Genomic DNA, 22,826 nt, shown 5'->3' on the forward strand with positions numbered 1-22,826 from the left:
CCAATGAGGAAAAGGGTACTTCCAGTTATTCAAAATATTATTAATAGAACATTTCCTCTATGCCAGGCACTAAGTGATGAAGATAAGATAACCCTCATCGTTTTAGTCTGTTTTATCCCCTCCAGGATTCATTCTTTAGAACAGCATTCAGCTTCATTTTCAGAAGAGGACTTTTGCAACTGAGTTTGTTCTGTCACTTAAGGTGTGAAACATAGCTACTGATCTAGAGGGGCAATGGTTGTGTTCAGGGACCACCCTCCTCCTTCCATCTATCCAGGAATATATCAGCCTTACCCAGTATCCAAAAAAAGGGCCTATGTTCCCATTCAGAGTCCTGAATCTAGGGTTCATGATAGAACTTTCTACCCTGAAGGAAAGCTTGAGTCATAATCAGGCTTCCTCCATCGCTGAAACAGAACAAAAATAAAAGAGAGTTATCAAAGTCCATGCTAATGACATTATAAAATATAAAATTTACATTAGTCATGTTACTGTTCTCACTCATGTCCTGTGATGATACATGTAAATTTCAAATAAAAAACTGTTTCCTAACACTTAAAGTGAGGAAAGGGTAAGAAGTCACACCAAAGCCTACCTAGAAAAACTGACCTGCTAATTCTTAGGATCCAAGAAGGCCAGAGTGACACCTCAACATGATATCTCAACTTGCTACAAAGGCAGTCACACTGATCTCTGAGTGGGGTGCCTGTGGGGAGAGGAGGGCTGGAGGTTGGGGAGGACAGGCATCATAAATCTTTATCAAATCAGCAGAAAGCAAACAGAATCCAGGGCCACTTTTCCAGCTTCAGCCTATCAACTTAGAGCAGATTTGCCTTGTCAGTTTTTCAAGCATATTATCTAAGATGATGGCTTGTTTATTTATGTCTTGGATTTATGGATTGACTTTCTTCCTGAAGGCAACTTCAGTTGACACATCCATTTGTTCTTACATATTAAATCACCTTTTTTTTTCTTTTTTTTTTTGAGAAAAGAGATTCAAAGCAAGTTTCAGGTAGACCCATGTGTTCTTTTTTGTTCTGTATTATGTTTTTCATTTGCCTCTGGGGGTAGATTATTTTCCATTCTCAGCACCTGTGTTTCCTCCTTCATCTTTCTAGCTGCTTGGGCTGTTTCCCACCTTCCAAAACCTTACACAACTCATAAATTCAGTGTTCTCTGGTCACAACTTTGAAATCACAAATTAAATTGTTTTGTCAGCTCAATAAAAAACAATAAAATAAAAAGGAGGATTAAAAAGCACCTGGAAGAAGCTCTATATCTTGGCAAGAAAGATTAGGCTTTCCCCCAAAGGTTCCATGGGATTTAGAGAAGAAACTGGCTGGATTTGTTTCCTCACGTATCTTAAATATTAATAATAAGATGACCAAAGCCATCCTAATTACTTGTTTCTCTATGCATGTTTGTAGGTTGAGAGAGTATGGGGACCTATACTTCAGTCATGGGACTCCTCAGCTCTATGGAAATAGCAGCGTGATACTCTTCCTCTGTCATTATTTCCCAGTCCTCTTTATAGAAGGGAAACTTCTAGACTTCTGGAACATTCTAGGTTTCTAGACATCTTAGGCTTCCAGAACATTCTGTGGTTGGGTCACTTGTCTACAAATTAAATAGTATGTGAACTCATGCTTGGGAGAGAATTGGTCTCTGCCTTACCTGATCCTTAGCCTTCATTCTCACTACTGGTTCAACATGAGATTCTGAGTGGGATGGGAAACTCCAGCAAGGAGCCACCTGCCTTGTGAAAATGTCACCTCCTACTTCTCCTACTCAGGAGGCCTGGACCATCCAGTCTCTGCAAACCTTTAGGCATCAGGCCTTTTATGTCCCTCCTAGAAGGAGGTACATGCAGGCTGATTCTGAAAATGGGCAAATTCAGTAGAAGATAGAACAAGCAAAAGCTGATTTCTCAATCAGGGTTGTTGAGTGTCTGGGATATATTTTGTCTTTGTGTCCCTAGCATAGCGCCTGGCATAGACTAGTTACTTAGGAACTGTTTCTGAATGACTTAAATTTGAATGACTGCTTTAATGGCTTTGTCAGTGAAGACAGGTGGTTTTACTGCCTTATTGTACAAAGGTGGTCTTTTGAGAGAATCCTAGGCCCCATTTATCTATCCATCCAGTTGGCAAATACTACCAATTGCTTCCTATGTGCCACTTAGCACTTTATCTGAAATTGTTCAGTTCATTTATACTCTCTATCCCCACCCAGCTGGCCCAGAACATAAACTCTAAGAGAGCAGTGATGTTGCCTGTTTATTGCTGAGGGGCCTCAAGTGGAGCCTGGGGATAGGGAAGGGCCCTCAAAACATGACAGCTTGACCTTTCTTCCAGCTAGTATTACACAACTTGCAAATAGCTCCAAATCATTCCATGTACTAAAACCCAGTGGTGGTTGGGGGAAGCAGCTCTTGCATTGGCCTTGGCATCTTCTTCCATCACAGCCTTGCTATGAATCACCTATTAATCAGCCTTGCTCTTACCCCAGTCTGTGTCCCAAGCTGACCCTTCACCCTACACCAGCTCATTGGATTAGAGCCAGTATACAGATTTGAAGGGAATGGCAACCCACTCCAGTATTCTTGCCTGGGGAATTCCATGGACAGAGGAGCCTGGAAGGCTACAGTCCATGGGGATGCAAAGAATTGTACACTAAGTCATGGACATGACTTAGTGACTAACACACACACATGCACACATACATACAGATTCTGGAGATTCCTTGTTATTTTTGCAAAGTTCAATTTTTAAGATATAGAGTCTGGTATTTTTTTCATTTTATCTTTTATGTTCTTATCATATTTCACAAAATCCATAAAATGCTGAAGGTCAAAGGTACAGCTTTTCTCTGGTGGAAAAATGCTTGACTAATGCCTTTGGCAAAACTGTTTTCTCTGTACCGCTGGGTTAGCAGGGGTCTTACAAACCTCCCAGACTTCAGGCTAGAAGAAAATCCCTTCTGGACTGAAGGCGGCCTGCAAGATGTTTCCAGGCCCCTGGAATGTCCTTTGCTGTACAGTTGTCTTTTGAGTCCCGTGTGCTGAACCCGCTTTCCATTACAGAGAGAAGCTAAGAGAGAAAGATATTTGCATAGAACGCCACAGTTTACAAGCGTTTTCGTATGTTATCTTTTTAAAATCTTTGCTATTAAACTGTGAACTGTGTGTCGTTCCAGTTTTAGAGATGAGGAAATAGCTGCTTAGAGAGTTTAAATAACACACTAACCAGAAATGGAGCTGTCATTCCAACCGATCATCTGAATGTGAACTCTATGTGTTTTACCACTCCCCAGCTATGTCATAAATGCGTTTCTGAAGTTTGCTAGTTATTTGGTTTCCTGGTTACTTCCCTGTGGTCACTGTGGTTCCCCAAACTTGTTAAGCTGGTTCACATCTTTAGGTCTCTGTATAACGCTCAGCCCTCTGCCTGGAAGAACTTGGCTTCTCCTTCATTTGTTTATATAACTCACATTCATCTCTCAAATCTGGGCTCAGGGGAGAAGCACACGGGTAACCAGGGGCCCTGGAGTCACTGTCTGGGCCCAAATCTTGGTGCTCCCATTTATCTCCTGTTAGACTCAGTGTGGTGAATTAACCTTTCAGTCCTTTGTTTTTCCGTATGTGATGGGAAGAATTTTAATGCTTATTTTCAAAGGCTGGCGAAGAAGGAATGCAAATACCACATTGCTTAAAGGATGGTCAGTTTTCTGTTGTTCCCTCCCAATTTAGAATCACGTTACCAGTCTCCCCTGCTTTCCTAGAATTGCCTCTGGATGGTCCTGGGGTTCCCAGTCAATCACCCTCCCCAGAGAGAGGAAAATGAAAGGGGGAAGAAAGAGAAAAGAAAAGAAGAATTGCATGGAACAAAGAGAAAATTATCCGATATAGAGAAAACTTTGCCAGTGGAAGGGAAAGAAGGAATATTAAAATAAATGTATCAGTGTTTTTCTGGGAAGGATTAGGGAGAAGAGAGGAGAGAAATAGCTAAAAATGGCACCGCCTGTCCTGGCAGACATGTCCTGGCTCAGAAAGATCTGCTCTGAGTCCAGGAAGCAGCATAGGAGTCTGGAACCCAACTCTGCGGGAGGAGAAGGGAAACATGAGAAGAGCTGGCTTGTAAGGAAGGAGGAAGGGTGACAGGAATCATCTTTGTACAAATCCAAGTGGCAATTGGGATGTATTTATGTTTTAAGAAATTATGAGTTTTTTTTTAAAAGGGCAAGCTTTTATAGCACTTTTTTTTTTTTTTTTGCTTAGTAACAAGACCGACAAAAGACATGTATTCAGCCAAGATGTCAGTTGTTCAGCTCATTAAAATATTAAGTGAAACACTGATGACAATTATATAGCGCTGAGCCTTTTTGTCTGCCAAAGTGTGCCTTTCAATGCATAACAAAGTAGGTCAAAAATTTGTTATTTTCTTTTCATCTTAGATTTTTTGATGGAGCTCCTTATAGTGGGTAAAATGATTGCCCTGTTTGTTGGGGATAATTTGAGGATGGGAACCCTGGAGTGACTCAGAAATCTTATGGACGGCAAAGAAAATCTCCCTTCTCTCTGGAATAGCATTCATTCATCCAAAAAGGCTTGCTGACCCTCTGCTTTATGTCAGGCTTTGTGCTGTGTGTGTGTGCTAAGTTGCTTCAGTCGTGTCCGACTCTTTGTGACCCCATGGACTGTAGCCCACCAGGCTCCTCTGTCCATGGGATTCTCCAGGCAAGAATACTGGAGTGGGTTGCCATGCCCTCCTCCAGGGGATCTTCCCAGCCCAGGGACTGACCCAGTCTCATGTCTCCTACATTGGCAGGCGGGCCACCTAGAAGGCCTTGTGCTTTATGTTGTAAGTATAGTAATGAGCAAGATAGAGATTGATGGGTACCATCCTTATGATTAGACCTGTGGCTCCTACTCAGGTTTGTTTATTTGGCTAACATCTCATGTTCACAATATCTCTCCTAATCATATAAAATGAACATGTCCTAAGACTTCCCCTGTGAGGCTCTGCTATGAGAAATGAATACTGGTAGTCACTGAGATGTTGATGGCAAAGAGGAGTTCATAAGTAGCCTTCCTGTGGGCATTTGTACCTGGAATGTATAAAGGTAAACTCGTGGAAATATACAAACCCTAACACACAGGATTGAATTTCTGCTAATGGGATTTCAAGCATACACACACTTTTATTTATGTTGCACTCCCATGGGCACACTCATAGTTTGATTGTTATGATGTAGTTAGAGCTAGTATTTATTGAGTACTTACCAAGTGCCAAGAAGAGTGCTAAACACTTTTAATGAACAAACTCATTTCATCTTTAAATTTTGTTATATATCAAGAGCTGCAAAGGATCTGAAATTGTGCTCTATTTGCAAGCTTTTGGATGCTGGCAGAACACACAAGTCTCCCAGGTCAGAACAAAGGACTTTATTACTCACAGTTCAGCTCACAGCATGAGCATCAACATGTGTGTGCACCGTTCCTGCGGCCCTGAAGTTGTGTGGGAATGCCATCATGTAGGGCTTCCTTAGTGGCTCAGCTGGCAAAGAACTGGCCTGCAGTGTAGACCTGGATTTGATCCCTGAGTTGGGAAGATCCCCTAGAGAAGCATATAGCATGTGGTGTTATAGGAAGGGAACCCTAAGCTTAGGAAACCTGAACCTTTTATAATGGGTGGTAAATAGCCCTACGCTTTGCTCTGAGGGAGATGTCTTCTGTCTTGCCTGACTGCTTGCTTTGCAAAATGCTTGAGAAGTGTGGAACAAAGGGCTGTCAGGGTCTTAAGATATATAGGAATAGGAGAGACTCATAAAGGACAGTATCCCCCACATAGATACTCTGTATATCCTCACAGTCTACTGAATAAACAGACTGGCGGCAGGGGCAGCATGAAAATAACTTGCCTTAGGTCACACAATTAGCACATGTGTGATTAGCATTTGAGCTAGGCAATCTGATTTCAGAGTACATGCTCCATGTAAGTAGGGTTTTAGTTTGAATCACTGAAAGCTGAATCTGAGGCAAGAACTTGGGTGCAGGTAGGTATATATAGGAGGTATTTGGGCAGGTGCCAAGGGCTTACCCTGTCTAGATGGCACTCCTCACCTGCTTATTCATTCCCGTGTTTTGTTTTTTTTTTTCAAGAAGTTTAATTAAATGATATCTACATGATTCTTAAAACCATAAAATAAAAGCATATGTAGCATGGATAAAGCTCTATCAGGCAAAAGGGAGCCATAGCAATAAATAAAACCAGATACTAATCTGAACAGACCTTCATCAGTAAATTTATAAAAAGATTCAGTTGAGAAGGACAGAAGCTGAACTCACTAGGAAGTGTTGAGATCTGACGGAGATTATAAATGTGTGTGTAAATCTTATTTTTTCATGTTTTAAACCACCGTGTCACTGAGCTGAATCTGATACACATACAGACTTGAAAAGGTTGACTACCTCCACTGCAGAGTTTTGTAAATAGTTACTTTCTATTTCACCATGGTTTTACATTCTTTCATTTTTATAACTTCCCTTAATTATCCAATCTGTATTTATATACCTGCTGGGTAAAACAAACCAGGCATGCAAAAATGATACACTCATTTCCCTGAAGATAACTTTGGCAATTATTATATATTTGTTTAGCCAGGTGAATGATCAACTGAGACTGAGCTGACAGTGCTGATTTTGATAATTGTTACTAGAAATATAATATATGGAAGGCTCAATATGTATCTTCAGAATTCTACTTATTTACATCTTAGAATGCTAAGCAGAGTTTTTAGAGATCAGTTTAGCCTTAACGAAGAGAGACATAGATATTCACACAGCAAATCTAAGTAGCATAACCCAATCTGTTGTCTTATCAGTGTACTTTATGCTTTACTTTCCAACTCCACATCTGCTTCTAAACAAAGTGGGAATGTTATGAGAGTTGGAATAAAAGAAGAGAGAGAACACTGAACTTCAGAGCTGAGATTTTCTGCCAGTGAGCTGTGCAAGCTTCAGCCAGACATGGTTAGCTTCAGTTTCCTGGTCTATTAAATAGGCCTGGGGTACATGATAAATACTTTTCTCCCCTAGTACTAATTGGAATATGATTCTAATACAATAAATTCTGTTGGGAAGCCAGTACCTCGAATTAAGTTGTGTACTTTTTATAGTTAAGAACAAAGATTTTGGAGCCAGACAGACAAGTTTGAATCCTAGTTCTGTTGATTACATAACTTTGGGCAAATTGCTTAACCTCTTTCATTTTCTATATAATAGAAATGTCATACTTTCCTTGCCATCAGTATTTCCACATAAACCAAATAGAAAACCTCCTTTGAGCTCACATTTCTATTTTGCTATCACCATACCACTTCCTTTTCTTTTATAGAAAAGCTTCCTAAGGATTGTCTCACTATTGTTTCTACTTTCCCATCTTCATTTGACCTTATAACAGTGTGACTTCTAGTCTTATGACTTCCGCCGATGCTATTTTCACCAAGGTTACTAGGGACTACCTTCTGGCTACATCCAAAAACACATCTCAGCATGTCTTTATCTCCCACAAAGTTCAACACAGACAGCCACTCTCCTTGGACATTCTCTTCCTTTGTCTTCCAGAAACGCGCCTTCTATCTCCTTTTCTTTTCCTTCTCTATTTCCTATGGGTCTCCCCCTTTCCTGTTCGCCCCTTACAGGTATCGTTGTCCCACAGTTCTATTGTAGATTCTATTTTTCTTTCTCTATAAAATCTTCTGGATATTTTAAGTATTTTCATGTCTTCAAGGACCACCTGGCACATATGCTGGTAACTCCTGAATCTTTATCCATAGCCCACAGTTCTGAGTTTCAAATTCACAAACATAACTACATCCTGATTATTTCCACTTGCTTGTCCCTCAGGTATGTTCCCCAACATGTCCAAATAAAACTAATTATCTTCCTGCCCATATTAGTTCCCCTATTTTGGTGATGGAATCTCCATCCATTCAGTGGCTCAAGACAGAAACTTTGGCATTGTCCTTTTCCTTTTGTTTACCTTCACCCCCCATATTCAACTAAGCAGGTCTAATCTTGAGTATCTCTTGAATGCATCTGTCTTCTCCATCTCAATGACCATTTTCTGACTCAGACCACCATCATCTCTCATCTCCATTGCTACAACATTCTCTTTATTGATCACATTTGTCAGTCTTGCAGCCATTCTTCACACTGCAGCTCAGTCACATCATTTCCCTTATTATAATCTCTCCAGAGGTTTACATCACCTTCCAACTAACATAGAGACTTTTTACAGCGACTAACAGGACCCTTTGTGATGTGCACTCTGCTCGGCTCTCCAGCCTCGTCCTTCCCTCCTTTCCGTGTTCTGTCGCCTACACACTCGAGGCTCCACTGAAACAGCTTCTTCCAGTTCCTCCAGGAGGAACTGTGTTTGCCTGTGTCCCTCTTAGCTGGAAACTTCTTTCCAAACTCCTCCCTCGTCTATCTATATCTCCACCTCCAGAAGGCGCTTCTGGGTCTGTGAGTCTCCTGCTGGCCGCATGCCCTCTGTTCTTCCCTCTGTATTTGCTCTGTCATCACACTTGCTCCCTGCTTTATACTCACCTGCTGGTTTGCCACTGTCTCCCACGACCCCAACCTCTGTGAAGGCGGAGTCCCTGTCTGGCTCACAGGCATTCCCGGCCCTTGGCAGAGCCTGACACACGATGAGAACACAGTCAAGTAAAGTGTCTACTCAATGAACAAATGCGTGGAAATCACACACTAGCTAGTTTAACAAGTGCCTCTCTTTAACTGTAATTAATAGCAGATATTAGAATATCTTTTAAGTTTTGGGATCACCATGGGTATGATCTGTCGGCTCCTATCTGTACTCAGGAGCCCTGTAGCCTCACAGAGAGAACTCTGCAGTTTTCATGGTGAGAGGAGGGTGGGAGAGGGAGAGCAGGGCGGTGGGGCTCACTGGTCACCGCCCTGGGACCTTCACGTGGCTTACACTGGGGCAGCTAGAATTTGCTTGTTTTATGCACCGGGGTGGTATATTATATCATTATATTTTCTATGGGGAAAAAGCAGGGGAAAATGAAACAATAAGAAAAAGTAGCCCTGATATAAGCAAGCCATCAAAACAGGTCTTATAAAGATGGTTCTCCAATTAAGTAAGGAAATGAAAATGTTTGCTTTAAAAGACATAGTGGAGGCAGGTATTTGATCCCTACAACATAGTACTAGCATTACCCAGAAAATGGTACAGTGCTCGTAAAAATGGTTCTGGGATGATGGGTTGTGTATCTTCTTCAGTTATGTCTTTTCTTAAATCAGTTAGGCTGGTTCATACTACCAACTGACATTTATTAATAAGATAATAAGACTGTGAGACTTTTCTTTATCATCTTCTTCTTTTCTATATCTTTTCTGTGTATTTCTATTGTTTTTCCTTCTCCAGGGGATCTTTCCAACCCAGGGATTGAACCCAGGTCTCCCACATTGCAGGCAGATTCTTTACCAGCTGAGCCACAAGGGAAGCCTCAAAATACTGGAGTGGGTAGCCTATCGCTTCTCCAGCAAATCTTCCCAACCCAGGAATCAAACTGGGGTCTCCTGCATTGTAGGGGATTCTTTACCAGCTGAGCTATGAGGGAAGCTCCCCAAAATATGGAGCGCTTCACAAATTTGCGTGTCATCCTTGTGCAAAGCCATGCTTCCCTCAAAGCTTCCATGGGGTCATAAAGAGTTGGACACGACTGAATGACTCACTTTCTATTGTTTAGATAACCGTGCCTGAATAAAATAGGACTTTTTGCTGTGTAGACAGGGGAAAACATATATAATCAGACTTATAAATTAAACCTAGTACTAGTAATTTTGAATCCTAATCTGCTTCCTCTGCCAGTGCGTGGCTAGAGGTTTCATACCTTGCAGTTCCCAAGGGAAATTCTGCATTTCCATGTCCCTACTTTTCTAACAGAGATGGCAAGATGTTAGACAAAAACATTGCTATTGGAAGAGAAGGCTTAGGAGATAAATATTCTTGATCATTCATTCATTCAAAAATATTTATTGAGAGCTTGCTGTGTGGCAAGCTCCTATAACATTATCTAGTGCTTGCACACATATCAATGAAAAAAACACCAGATAACATCCATACTATTATAAAGCTTATATTGTGATTGGGGGAGAGAGAATCAGAAAATAAGAAAACAAGTGAATAACATAATTTTGAAAAGTGATGAACTGTATGAAGCCAGAAGAATGATCACATGCCATGGATTGACACCCTGGGAAGGTGGGGCGAGATTGGGTTAGACTGGGGCTGCCATAGCCAGGTGGCCTCTGAGCTGAGCTAAGCGGTGAGAAGGAAGCAGCCATATGAGGAAGGGAGAACAGAGCCTTCCAACAGAAGGGAGCAGCGAGGGCAGACTTCCACCCCTCTCCCCTGTGGGCCTCGAGAAGGCAGCGCGTGAGTATGTGAGGTGCAGCCTTCCACAGGCCATTTCAGGGGCAGGGCCAAGTGGTTTGCTGACAGGGCCCAACACAGCCTAAGCAGAAAGGGACATCATGGGAAAATAAGTGAGGAAAGTCAAACAAATTCTTTTGTAAGAAGTTTTGTGTTTTGGTAAAAGGTTTGTTTTTTCATTTTAATATTTAAAAACAAAATAATCTTACAACGAGATGTGTGTGTGTACCATGTGCTTAGTCATATCAGACTCTTTGCAAGTCCATGGACTGTAGCCCGCCAGACTCCTCTGTCCATGGGATTTCCCAGGCAAGAATACTGAAGTGATTTGCCATTTCCTCCTGTGGGGGATCTTTCTGGCCCAGCCACTGAACCCGAGTCTCCTGTGTCTCTTGCATTGCAAATTTTTTTTTTACCTGCTGAGCTGTCAGCGAAGCCTAAAACTAGATAGAAATCCCAAGCAACAAAAAATGCTCCTAAATTGCTACAGTTCAGTTACAGTTCAGTCACTCAGTCGTGTCAGACTCTTTGCAACCCCGTGGACTGCAGCACACTAGGCCTCCCTGTCCATCACCAACTCCCAGAGTTTACTTAAACTCATGTCCTAAATTGTTATGGGCATTTAATTGGAACCTGTGCTTATCCCGTTTGTCCACTAGAGGGAAGCATTGCCTATCAAATGCTCTGGAGGTTTAGTACCAGAAAACCAGTTCCACAGATACAGTTCTTTCCCATCTCTGTTTCCTGTTCCTCTTCTGTCTTTCCCCATAATTCACCTTTTAGCTCCCTGCCATCCACCTATCCAAGGACACAGTCTCTGTATTCTGGCTAGGCTTTTTGTTTAGAGAAGAATCTCTGACTCGTTAAGAAAAAGTAAAATCTGCAGATTTAACCTTGTTGGAAGTGTTTTGACCATATGCCTCACTGTGGACCCTTTCAATGAGCAACAAGAATCTTGGGGGTCTCCAGGACTCTGGTTGGCTCATTCTGCCCAGTTCTTCAGGATAAGGCCCATTGCTAGGGGTCATGGGAGTTTAACATTGTTAGGTTAGGGAGCAAAGAATTTTGTTTCCTCTGTGTGTTGTTGGGTTGGCTGTCAGCTGGTAGGTTGGTGGCAGCAAACCTGGCCTCCATGGGCATGGGGACCAGGCTCACTTCTTTCCCAGCATGCCACACCCTTCTCACCTGCCTGCAAGTTTCACGTTCTATGTTTTAGCTTTATTTTTAAATTGGGCCTTTTATGAAAAGTGTGCACAACAGTGAGTTCAGTAAGAGAAAAGTGGAAGAGAAAGAAATGGCAAAATTTTAGCTGTAGCTACACAGGCAGATTAAATGTAAGATTTTAAAAAATGGTGTAAGAATTACGTACAAATAAATTATGAGAATTTATAATATGGGTTTTGCTTCCTTCCAAAGAAGGATTCAGAGCATCATGCAGCAGAACACACTGTTGTGAACACTATCCAGTGTTCATTCAGGGTGTATTAGTGGTTTCCTTTGTTTTTAGTTGGAGGCTAATTACTTTACAGTATTTTAGTGGTTTTTGCCATACATTGACATGAATCAGCTGTGGGTGTACATGTGTCCCCCATCCTGAACTCCCTCTCACTTCCCTCCCCATAGTGTTTTCCTTTTATGTGCCAGGAACCAGGGGTATACAGCCCATGGGCAGGGCTTTTACGAAGCTTTTATTGTAGTTAAATAAAGACATGAATGAGTTCAAAAGTCATATAAAATGTGTGTGTGTGTGTGTGTGTGTGTGTGTGTGTGGTGGTGGTGGTTCATAGCTGGACTTCATCATCTCCAATACACTTCATTTTATAGATGTATAAATGATGGCTTGGAAATACTGTGACTGATTTAGGGTGACACATTTTGTTCATTTGTCCACTGAAATTTGCTTTAAGCAAATTGGAAAACATTCTAGGCTCAGACAGTAAAGAATCTGCCTGCAATGCAGAAGACCAGTTTCTATCTCTGGGGCAGGAAGATCCTCTGGAGAGGGGAATGGCTACCTACTCCAGTATTCTTGCCTGTAGAATTCCATGGACAGAGGAGCCTGGCAGGCTACAGTCCACGGGGTCACAAAGAGACATGACTGAACAACTAAGCATGCACGCACCTGATTATTTAGCTCTGAGTGCTTGAGAGAAGGGAAAGAGAATGGTTTGGAAAGGGAAACTTTTTTGGGGGGCCACTAATTTACTGAAGAAATGATCATATGGATCCTTATATCATGGCCTTGGAGGGACAATGAAACATTCTTCAACTGACTTAAAAAAATCATTAGCTCTTCATGAAGTTATGCCATACGGTCAGTATTGAATTGTATTTCAGTGAAGGGATTTCTGTTTTAAGCTATTACATACTCCAAAAATGTAACTTAAAAAAAAAAATCTAATCTCATATAATTTAATCTAACTTGATATAGAATGAAACCAAAAGAATCTGGAGGAATATTTGATTCTTTTAAAGCTTGATATTGAGCAGCTACTCAGCGAATATGATTAGTGAAACTCTTTCCATGAAACCAGACTCCAGCCCCTGACCAGGTTGCCTGATCCAACTGGCTGTCTTTGTTGTCTTGATAGCATGTTTCTGGGCCCAAGTTATATGTCTAATTGCCTCAGTATGCACTGTTTGCTTATGTAGACTTATCTTAAGAGAGAGAAATAGGAGGGAATATTCATAAAAGAAAGAAACTGGGAGGAGGACTGCATGTGTTGTCTGTCATAGTTTTCATTAGAACATAAATTCCTAGAGCTGGAATTCTGTCTTGGAGTTTTGGTTCTGCTGGTAGTGTGCTGTGCTCAATAAAAATTAACCCATCAATCAACAGGACAGAAAATCCTGTCTTGCCAGAAATAGTACTTCCTATTTGTCCTATAGAAAGACAGTACAGAAGCTAAGGAAAATGGCAAACAACAACAACAACAACAACTCCCAAAAAATAAAATTAAAATATAATTGAATGAAAACAAATAGATAACAGTGAAGTATTCAGGGAAAACTACTGCCTGATTCAGTTTTCCCCCTTGACGTTATCCTAACTCTAATGGAGATTTGTCTACATGGGTGGCATCTTGGATGCCCCATTTCCTGCCTAGAAGATGCTGTTTAGAATGGGTCAAAGTGCACCGTTCATCTTCCTAACAGCTTACCCAGAAGCTACTCACTGCCACTCCCAGCAGCCTTGCCATCTGTCTGTCAGCATCACCACCAGGGAAGCAGCTCCTGAGCTCCCCTGGCCCAGCCTCACTTGGTCAGAAAACAAAAACAATTCATCTGGGGAGGGATAAATAGGAAGCTGGCAAGACAGACAGAGCACTGTTGACTACAAAGAAGAAAGGGAGGGCTGGTGTGGGGAAAGCAAGTGAGACAGGCACATTGAGACTGCTTCCTGTCACAAACCCTCTTGAGAATTGATGAAAGCTACCAAGCCTTTCTCCAGAACAAGAACATATGCATATGCATACCCAGTTTTGCATAAAATTCCATGAATCCACACCTTCTTTAACCACACACACACACACACACACACACACACCTCTTGTTTTAAAAAGTTAAACTGTAGAAGCTGTTTTCAAATCTTATTAACAATGAAGGAATCATGAAAAACTCTTTAATCATGGCAACTGTTTTGTATTAAAGAATTTTCTTTTTCCAATTGTAGTCTTGCCTGTACAAGTGTATCTTTCAAATACACTTTATTTTTGGAGGCAATTTCTAGAACTCTAAGAATGGCCAAAATGAACAATTGCAAGGGTAAAAATACTTGTTATCAGTGCTTATATCATGTTGCATAGTGCACCTTGTTTGAGATTTCTACGTATTTATTTATCTAAAAGTAATTTTTTTTTTTTAAAGAAAAAAGGCTTCATTCTATTACCAAATTCTAGAGGACTAAAATTCCCTAATATTTGACTATTTGGGGCTCTTTTAGGAAAACTAAAACTCACAAAAGAGAATAAATTTTGTTATCCACCTGTCTCATGCACCCTGTATCCTGAATAGAGGAGGCACATCCTCAAGTCCAATTAAAGACTTGCTGACTATACAAATTGTGGACTTGCCTAGTGGTTCAGCGGAAAAGAATCCACCTGCAATGCAGGAGATGCGGGTTCAATCCTTGGGTCGGGCAGACTCCCTGGAGAAGGAGACAGCAATCCATTTCAGTGTTCTTGCCTGGAGAATTCCATGGACAGGGGATCCTGGTCGGCTACAGTCCACGGGGTCACAAAGAGTTGGACATGACTTAGCGACTAAACAACCACTACAAACTAGAAATTGCGTATTCTTCCTCTGTTTCATTGTAGGAACATGAGGCTCATCCTGATCTCTTCTTAAAGGCAGGTCTAGGGTCCTTGGCTTATTTCCCCTCCCCCCCCAAATAATGCAGAATAGAGATTTTCACTTGAGGGTGGAGCACGGAGGCAGCAGTGCCTGGACTGCCCACATCCAAAAACACAGAAGACATTCTCTTTATCTACCCTCATAGTGCTTGGGAGAGCAGAAGGGGCACAGGTAACAGCTGGCAGAGAGAAAATGTGGGAGGAAGTGAGGGGAAATCAATAAAATGGAGATGAAAAAGTAATGTGCTCTCCACGCCGTAAAGGAAAATCATGATGAAGGCCCAAGTTAACTCCCATAATGCTTTCAGGGATCAGAGAAATGACACTGTCACAATAGGGCATTAGTTTTCTGAAGCCTACAGGCTGAATTTTATTTATTTAAAGTTAACTCCCATTTTAATACAAAAAAGATAGCATATTCTACATCAAAGGGGGAAAAACTTTTCCTAATGTATCCATTTCTCTTCTGAAGTGCACGAGCTGTCGCCATATAATGGTTTGTGGTGTTTTCTCGACTGTGTTTGCTTTTCTTTGCATCAGGAAATGCACAATAAACAGACTCAAGCCTGGATCTGCTTCTCTATGCCAATGGCAGTCGTCTGATTTTGTGTGTGTTTTTGAATGCATTGTTAGTTTTAACTAAGATCTATATATGTTGCGTGACTGATGTTTCAAAGCAGGAGAGAAAGAGACATGGATATGAAATCAGTCCTTGGTAAATTGTATCAAAGTGTAACTACAAGCTGTTGAGAGAATTGGGCTGGAGTGGCCTTTGAGGAATTATTCAGTTTTCACTGGTGACCATTTCATTTCCCTTGGAAGTTCAGTCAGTGGTTGCCCGGAACTGCTCATCCTCCTGATGAGGATGGCCCAACCTGTTGGCTTTTTGGATATTGTTTACATAACTGTGAGAGTAGATAAAAATTACCATCTTGCTGAATTACTGGTCTTCTCATTGTTCTTCATATACTTTGCTCATTTCTGAGCTTAAGTGTTACTCTAGGGGTATAGAAGTCAATCTGAATGTACCAGAGTAGGTAAGAGCATGAACTTGACAGTCTGGGTTCAACTCCTGGGTCTGCCATTTACTAGCCATGTGATAATTACTTAACATCTCCATGCCTCAGTCTCCCCATCTGAAGATGGGATGATTACCTACCTAACAGGGATGTTAGGAGGAGTAAATAAGTAACATAAGGGAAGTTGGTTAGATCAGTACCCACTACATAGTAATTCTTTTTTATAGAGAGCTTCCAATGATGATGATGATGGTTCTTATTTTTCTAATTAAAGCATAGTTTGTTTCCTCTGGGAAACTACTAACCCTCTCCCTGCTATTGTTCTGATATAGCTAAATATATGCTTCTCTTCTAAGGGTGGAGACGTAACCCAGACCTGGGCAACCTGTGAATTCCACCCCCCCAACTACAGAGATTGGCTCAGGGATGGGAAAATGACATAAGTTGATCCGATGAGGGTGAATCACAGGAGTTTGTTTAGAAACAAACTTTGTTTGTATTGGAAGGGGGACACTGTCTTTTGTTTTGGGTAGTTAAGAAGCAAGATGTAAGCCTTGCAGCTACTATGTAGAGTCAGTTCATCTGAGACTGAATCTAGTGCAGAGAAAAGCAAAGCCAAGAGATGGAGCGAGAAAGAGAAGCCAATTTAAGTCCTAGGACCCCGTGTTTGCAGCCGTGCTGGGAGTCCCTGAACCACTCCTGCACAAATCAGACCGTGTTGGGCGTCACTGACTCTCACTGACTCCTCATGTGTTCTCCGCCTTGTTCAGACTCGACCCATCCTTTGAGACGTGGTGCCTTCTGGAAGTCTCTGAGTTTCCATGGCACCTACTGTCTGTGCCATCAATTTAGTCTCATTGCCCACTTTAGAAAGTTTACTTTGGTGAATGTATTTACTGTATCTCTCCATTTCTATGATTTGGTTCCATTTTTATTCTTTGGTGATTTCCATAGTGACTAGCACATCTGCTATTTCACGTTTGCCAGATACTTATTGCTTGAATTCCTTTTATCCTCCTATGCCTATCAAAAATGAACACATAGAAATAAAGTAAATGAAGTAAACCCTAACAAGAGTATAGGGTTGTTATGTAGGAAAATTTTGAGAGAGGAGCCCAGCCCCCTGTCACCTGTGAGGAGCAGCAGCGATAAAATGTGGACTTGTTTATATTTGTCCCACCACACTGTAAGCTTCATATGAGCCAAGACTGGCTTTATTCTTAAATTAATTTTTGTTGAAGTATAGTTGCTTTGTGTTAGTTTCTGCTGTCCAGCAAAGTGAATCAGCTCTACATGTATATAGTAGTAGTGTTAATCCCTCAGTCATGTCCTACTCCTTGTGACCCCATGGACTGTAGCCCGCCAGGCTCCTCTGTCCATGGGATTCTCCAGGCCAGAATACTGGAGTGGGTTGTCATTCCCTTCTCTAGAGGATCTTCCCCACCCAGGGATCGAACCCAGGTTTCTTGCATTGCAGACAGATTCTTTACAGTCTGAGTTACAGGGAAGTCCTCCATATGTATACATACATCCCCTCTTTTTTGGACGTCCTTCTCATTGAGGTCACCACAGAGCGTTGAACAGAGCCTCCGTGCCCTTCTCCAATCAGTTTTATGTGTTTCCAGTGCCTTGCACAGTCCATGACGCATTTTAGGTGCTCCGGAAATACTTGTTGAATGAATGCTGCATTTACAGTGCAGAGAATTCTCAGAGCTATTACCTAGCCCTTACCAACATGTAAGGGAAATATAGTAAGAAAGAAATTGCTGGTTCTATGTAGCCAACACCTTCCTCCCATTATTCTAAGCCCCTTCTTACAATCACTTTATTTCTTTAAATCACAGGAATAAATAAAGCCATTCCTTAGGATGACAGATGAGGTGTAATGACAATAGCATGTTTGGAATTTCTAAGTCTGTGAAAAGACCAGTATGAATTCCAGACCTAACAAAGAAAAGCTCACCGTCGTTAGGATGAGTGAGTGAAAGGGTATGAAAGCTGAATCACAGATTTAGACAAAGGCACTGCATTGGAATGTTCAACACATACACAAAGAATTCTGGGTTTTTGGATCTTTCTTATTTTCTTAGATAACATTATGTAGCATTAGTTCCATAACAGCTCTATGTATCATAAATCGAAGAAAATATAAACCACTCTTCCTTTGAATTAGTTGATTCTTCCCCACAGAAAGTATTCATAAAATACTCATCTCCTTTTGCAACTCAGTATTTTCCATTCACTTGTTATCATCCTAAAATTATTTTTATTATATCAGTGCTCTTCACAAAAAAATTCATTTGCTCCAACAGTGTAGGATCCAAGCTAAACCGGATAGCCAAGACCTTCAATAATTTGACCCCAACCTACTTTTCTGTGTGTAAACTTTTCCCTATTCCTCCATCCAAACCTCTATTCCATTCACCTTTGTCTCTTTCCTCTCCTTGATTCTCACTTTTATACTTCTTAATCTTTCTGTCTATTCCAGCATGTCGTTTTATTTTAAGCAATATCCGTAACCACTCCAACGAAGATGAACTTTCCTTCCTCAGTTCTTAGAGTATTTATGGTCACTTCTTCCTCTTATCATCTGAGATTCTTATCATTTCATGTGAGTTCATCTTCTGTTATTTATTTTGAATCCTTTAACAGCAGAGATCAGACCTTGGACTCCTTTGCATTGTGCTTTTCATATAATCTGGATTATTTCCATGGTTATTGTAATAACCTTTCACTATTCATGCTTGGGGAGGTTTTATCCTTTTTCAGTTAGTAGGGGGTAGCAGAGGATGATGAGATGGTTAGATAGCATCACCTACTCAATGGGCATGAATTTGAGCAAACTCTGGGAGACAGTGAAGGACAGAGGAGTGTGGGGTGCTACAGTCCATGGGGCCACAAGAGAGTCAGAGGTGACTTAGTGACTGAACACCAAGGACGGCAAAAAATGCCAATTGCCATAAAACTCTCAAATGTATTAATATCCCTCATGACCAAAATTAATCAGAATTGCTTTCCAAATTATATTTTTACAAAGATCTTAATCTTTCTCTACCAAGTACTTTATGATTCAATGAAAAAAAAATTCACCAGGTATCCAATAGAAAATGGGGATTGGGATATGCATAATCTAATGAATGGCTATCAAAATATGAAAAGATGAGTATCTTCACTCAAAATTAAAGAAATTCAAATTAAAGTCAAACTCCATCTTTCACTTCTTAGACTGATAAAGATTAAAAAAATTAAAATTGCCAATGAATGATATGGACAAAGGTGTAGAAAAATAGGAATTTACATATACTGTCCAGAGTACAAATTTGGTATAGCCTCTTTGGGAGGGCTATTTAGGAATATACATGAACGTTTAAAATTTCCCTAACCTTAGAGTGAAGAAGTTCACTTTTAGGCATTCTCCTTACAGATATAATCATATAAACACATAAACATATCTATGTGTTAACAGATGTTCATTGTGGTATTGTGTATAATACCCAGTGCATTTCAGTGGTGGATTAACCCATGGTTGAGTGCTGAGCTGTGGTGGGGCTGGGACTTGAATCCAGGCAAACTGGCTCCATGCTTATAAAGGCAGGGCTTTATTACTGCCAACTGAATTTATTTAGGGCCCTTCTCTTAGGAGCTCAACATCCTCTGTAGACATTGTCTATTTTTTTTGGCTAGGAGGAAGAGTAGTTAGGAGTAAGTCATAAATATTACTACAGTCATTAAACAAGTCAGCAATAGAGATGAGACTAGAATTCCTATCTTCTTGACTCAACCCATAAAACACTCTGCCATTTCTCATCTCAGTTTTGAGTTGACACACATTTATTTAACTCTGTGACATGTCTGCCAAAAAAAAAATGTTCTAATGAATCTTTCAGGGTGTTCTGATAGCTGCTCTGTTTTGAAGTGTATCTGATGAATGATTTATATATTAGATTTATTAAAAACACGTCCATTACTTTGAGGCCTTGGGTGGATATTTAAAGGAAGAATATGGCATATTCAACCCAGTAGTTATGATTTCCCATAAGTAGCTAAGGGATGGCCCACTAGGGGATGTCAGATTAAAAAGACATCTGAGAAGGTGAGTGGATTTGGCCCCTCTAACTCAAGATGCCAAAACAGAACCACCACAGAAAGTAGTCTTGCCTCCATTCCCTATGGCTTAAAACTTCATATTTCTTTTGCAAAGGCAAGCAACTGATTCTACTCCTGCTTGGTTTGACTTACCAAGCTCCCATTGCATTTGGACAAAATGCAATTCTGACAGTAGGATGTAAACACCAAGTGTCAGTGTGCCTAATGAATTTAGGAAGAAAAATGATCAAAAGTATAAAGATCTTTCAAAAGTAACACCGGTACACAGATTCATAATTCCTTCTAGGAAGTCAACTACAGAAGGGGCACTAGAGAACAGAACATAAGGGTTCAATTCATTCTCCCTGTCTCTGTTTTTTAATTAAATTTTAGGACATGACAAAAATATTCTAGGGTTCGGGAGAGAAAAAGGTAAAAGGGTTGTTAAGAACACAAGATTTTAAGATTCATCTAAGAAAGCTAGGCTAATATATCAACCTGGATTAGTCTGCCAAAAATATGAAAATATAAAAACATCATAAATTAGTCAGTTGTCCATGGCTATAATCTGTTTGCCTGATGCCAGATGTACTTATGATAGGAAAAACAGTTGGCTTTAAAACAGCTGGAAAATGTTAGGCACTTATATAAGATAACACATTTTTTAAAAAGTATCAAATGGATTGGTGTCTTATTAGGGTATGCAGTTTAACAGAAGTGGCTATGATTTAACTTGGACCAATGGTAAATTTTTCCATCTTAGCATTTCAGTGTTCATTTAGGGAACTATAATACCATGTAGTACAAACCCTTTATTAAATCAGTGCATTCATTATCTGAAATAAAAGTTTTATTCAATCGCTGTATTTTGATAGACTAGACGATTGCACCTGAGTAGGAGATAATGGATTGAAGAGAGTGTCCTTGAAGGAGAGGAGCTCAGACCTCCTGTCTTGCACATTCTCAGGAGACAGTTTCCGATGCTATCAAGACTTCAGAAGGCTTGCAGGGATGTGAGCCAGCCCCGTGTGCTATAACAAATCAGTGTGTGAACCAGCTAACCATGTAACTGGAGAGAGGAAAGAATGAAATCATTTCTGCTCAAAATCTGTCGATGTCATCTTTTAATCTATTTAAGGTGATCAGCTCAGCTGGCTTTATGGCAGCCCAGCCATGTGTATGGTAAGGACTCACTAGAAGCCGCCATCAAAGTTAGTAAATCTGTTTCTGCTCTCTGCAGGCTCTGCTTGCTTAGCCTAATCCTTCCATCTTTCCACTGCCCAGCTATTAGAGAAAGAGCAGGAAGGATTCTGGGTGATGAGAGAGAGGATGAAACAAATGAGGCAAAGCCTTTTTAAAGGCTCCTTAAAAAAATGCTTACTTTCCCATAACTGCCTGTAACTTTGTGCTGATAGTCTTCTAACACAACTTTGTATTTTGCATGCTCTAGTAGCCATCAGCATAGACTAATTTTTTTAAATTGGAAGTATACTTGATTTACAGTGGTATGTTGGTTTCAGGTATATAGCACAGTGATTCAGTTACACATGTATATATGTATTCTTTCTTTTTCAGATTTTTTTCCATTATAAGTTATTAGAGGGTATTGATTATAGTTTCCTGTGCTATACAGTAGATCCTTGTTGTTTATCTATTTTATATATAGTAGTGTGTATCTGTTAATCCCAGACTCCTAATTTGTCCCTCCATCCCCTCTTCTCTTTTGGTAACTATAAGTTTATTTTCTATGTGTGTAAGTCTCTTTCTGTTTTGTAAATAAGTTCATTTGTATCACTTTTTAGATTCCACATATAAATGATTTCATATACTTGTCTTTCTGTCTGACTTAGTATAACAATCTCTCAGTCCATCCATGTTCTTGCAAATGGCAATATTTCACTTTTTTTTTTATGGCAGAGTAATACCCTATTGTATACATCTATCACATTTCTTTATCCATTCATCTGTTGATGGACATTTAACTTCCATGTCTTGGCTACTGTAAATTGTGCTGCTATGAATATTGGCATGCATGTATCTTTTCTAAATAGATATCTGGATGTAGGCCTTGGAGTGAGATTGCAGGATCATATGGTAACTGTTTTTAGTGTTTTGTAAGGAACCTCCATTCTGTTTTCCATAGTGACAGTACCAATTTACATTCCCATCAACAGTGTAGGCGGGCTCCCTTTTCTCCATGCCCTCTCCAGCATTTGTTGTTTGTAGACTTTTTGGTGATGGCCATTCTGACTCCAGTGAGGTGATGCCTCATACCATATTTGGATGCATACATTGCTACAAAGATCTCTAGGAAATGCACTTTGGCAGTAGATCTGGGAAATTATGAAAAAATACTCACCAGTATAACGTGTGTTAAAAGATGGTTCTGCTGCTTTCTGAATATTTACTAGCTATTCCCATTTATTTACACACATAAATTGCATCAGCATACTGATGTAAACTGTTAAAAGCCTGATGTAATCTATTAAAAGCCTGAGGAAGTGAAAGGGGGAGAGAAGAATATAGTGGCTTGGTAAAGGTAGCATTAACAGTCCCTCACCCCCAAAACAATCCTTCCCACAGGGATGATTTCAAATTTTCCCATGCAGAAAAGGAAGGAAAAGAATTCTGGATTGGAGAGGAGTTACCATGTCTTGGACCTCTGTATTGTTTCCCCACTTTACAACACTTGAGTGAAAAGAGCACAGGGGATAGTGATCTCCCCTCTGAAGTAAGCAGGCCCAACATCAGGCCAGCTCCAAATTGAGGTCATGGTTAGTTTCATCCACTGCGGTTTTCCACTTGGAGCTCAAATGCAGTGCATTGGATCACAGGTAATTGCTTTTTCTGGGCACAGTGTGAGAGCGATTTATGAGAGAGGAGACGGCAATAGGCGAGCCCTCTAA

General features: G+C 40.5%; 1 long non-coding RNA gene across 1 annotated transcript in view; it reads left to right on the forward strand.

Annotated features, from left to right (window-relative positions):
• The window catches only part of LOC139035599 (uncharacterized), an 86,282-nt gene that overhangs the window by 62,494 nt on the left and 962 nt on the right, over positions 1–22,826 (forward strand). The window lies entirely within an intron of this gene.

This window comes from Odocoileus virginianus, chromosome 6 (genome assembly GCF_023699985.2).
Source record: "Odocoileus virginianus isolate 20LAN1187 ecotype Illinois chromosome 6, Ovbor_1.2, whole genome shotgun sequence".
In the NCBI taxonomy this organism is placed as follows: domain Eukaryota; kingdom Metazoa; phylum Chordata; class Mammalia; order Artiodactyla; family Cervidae; genus Odocoileus; species Odocoileus virginianus.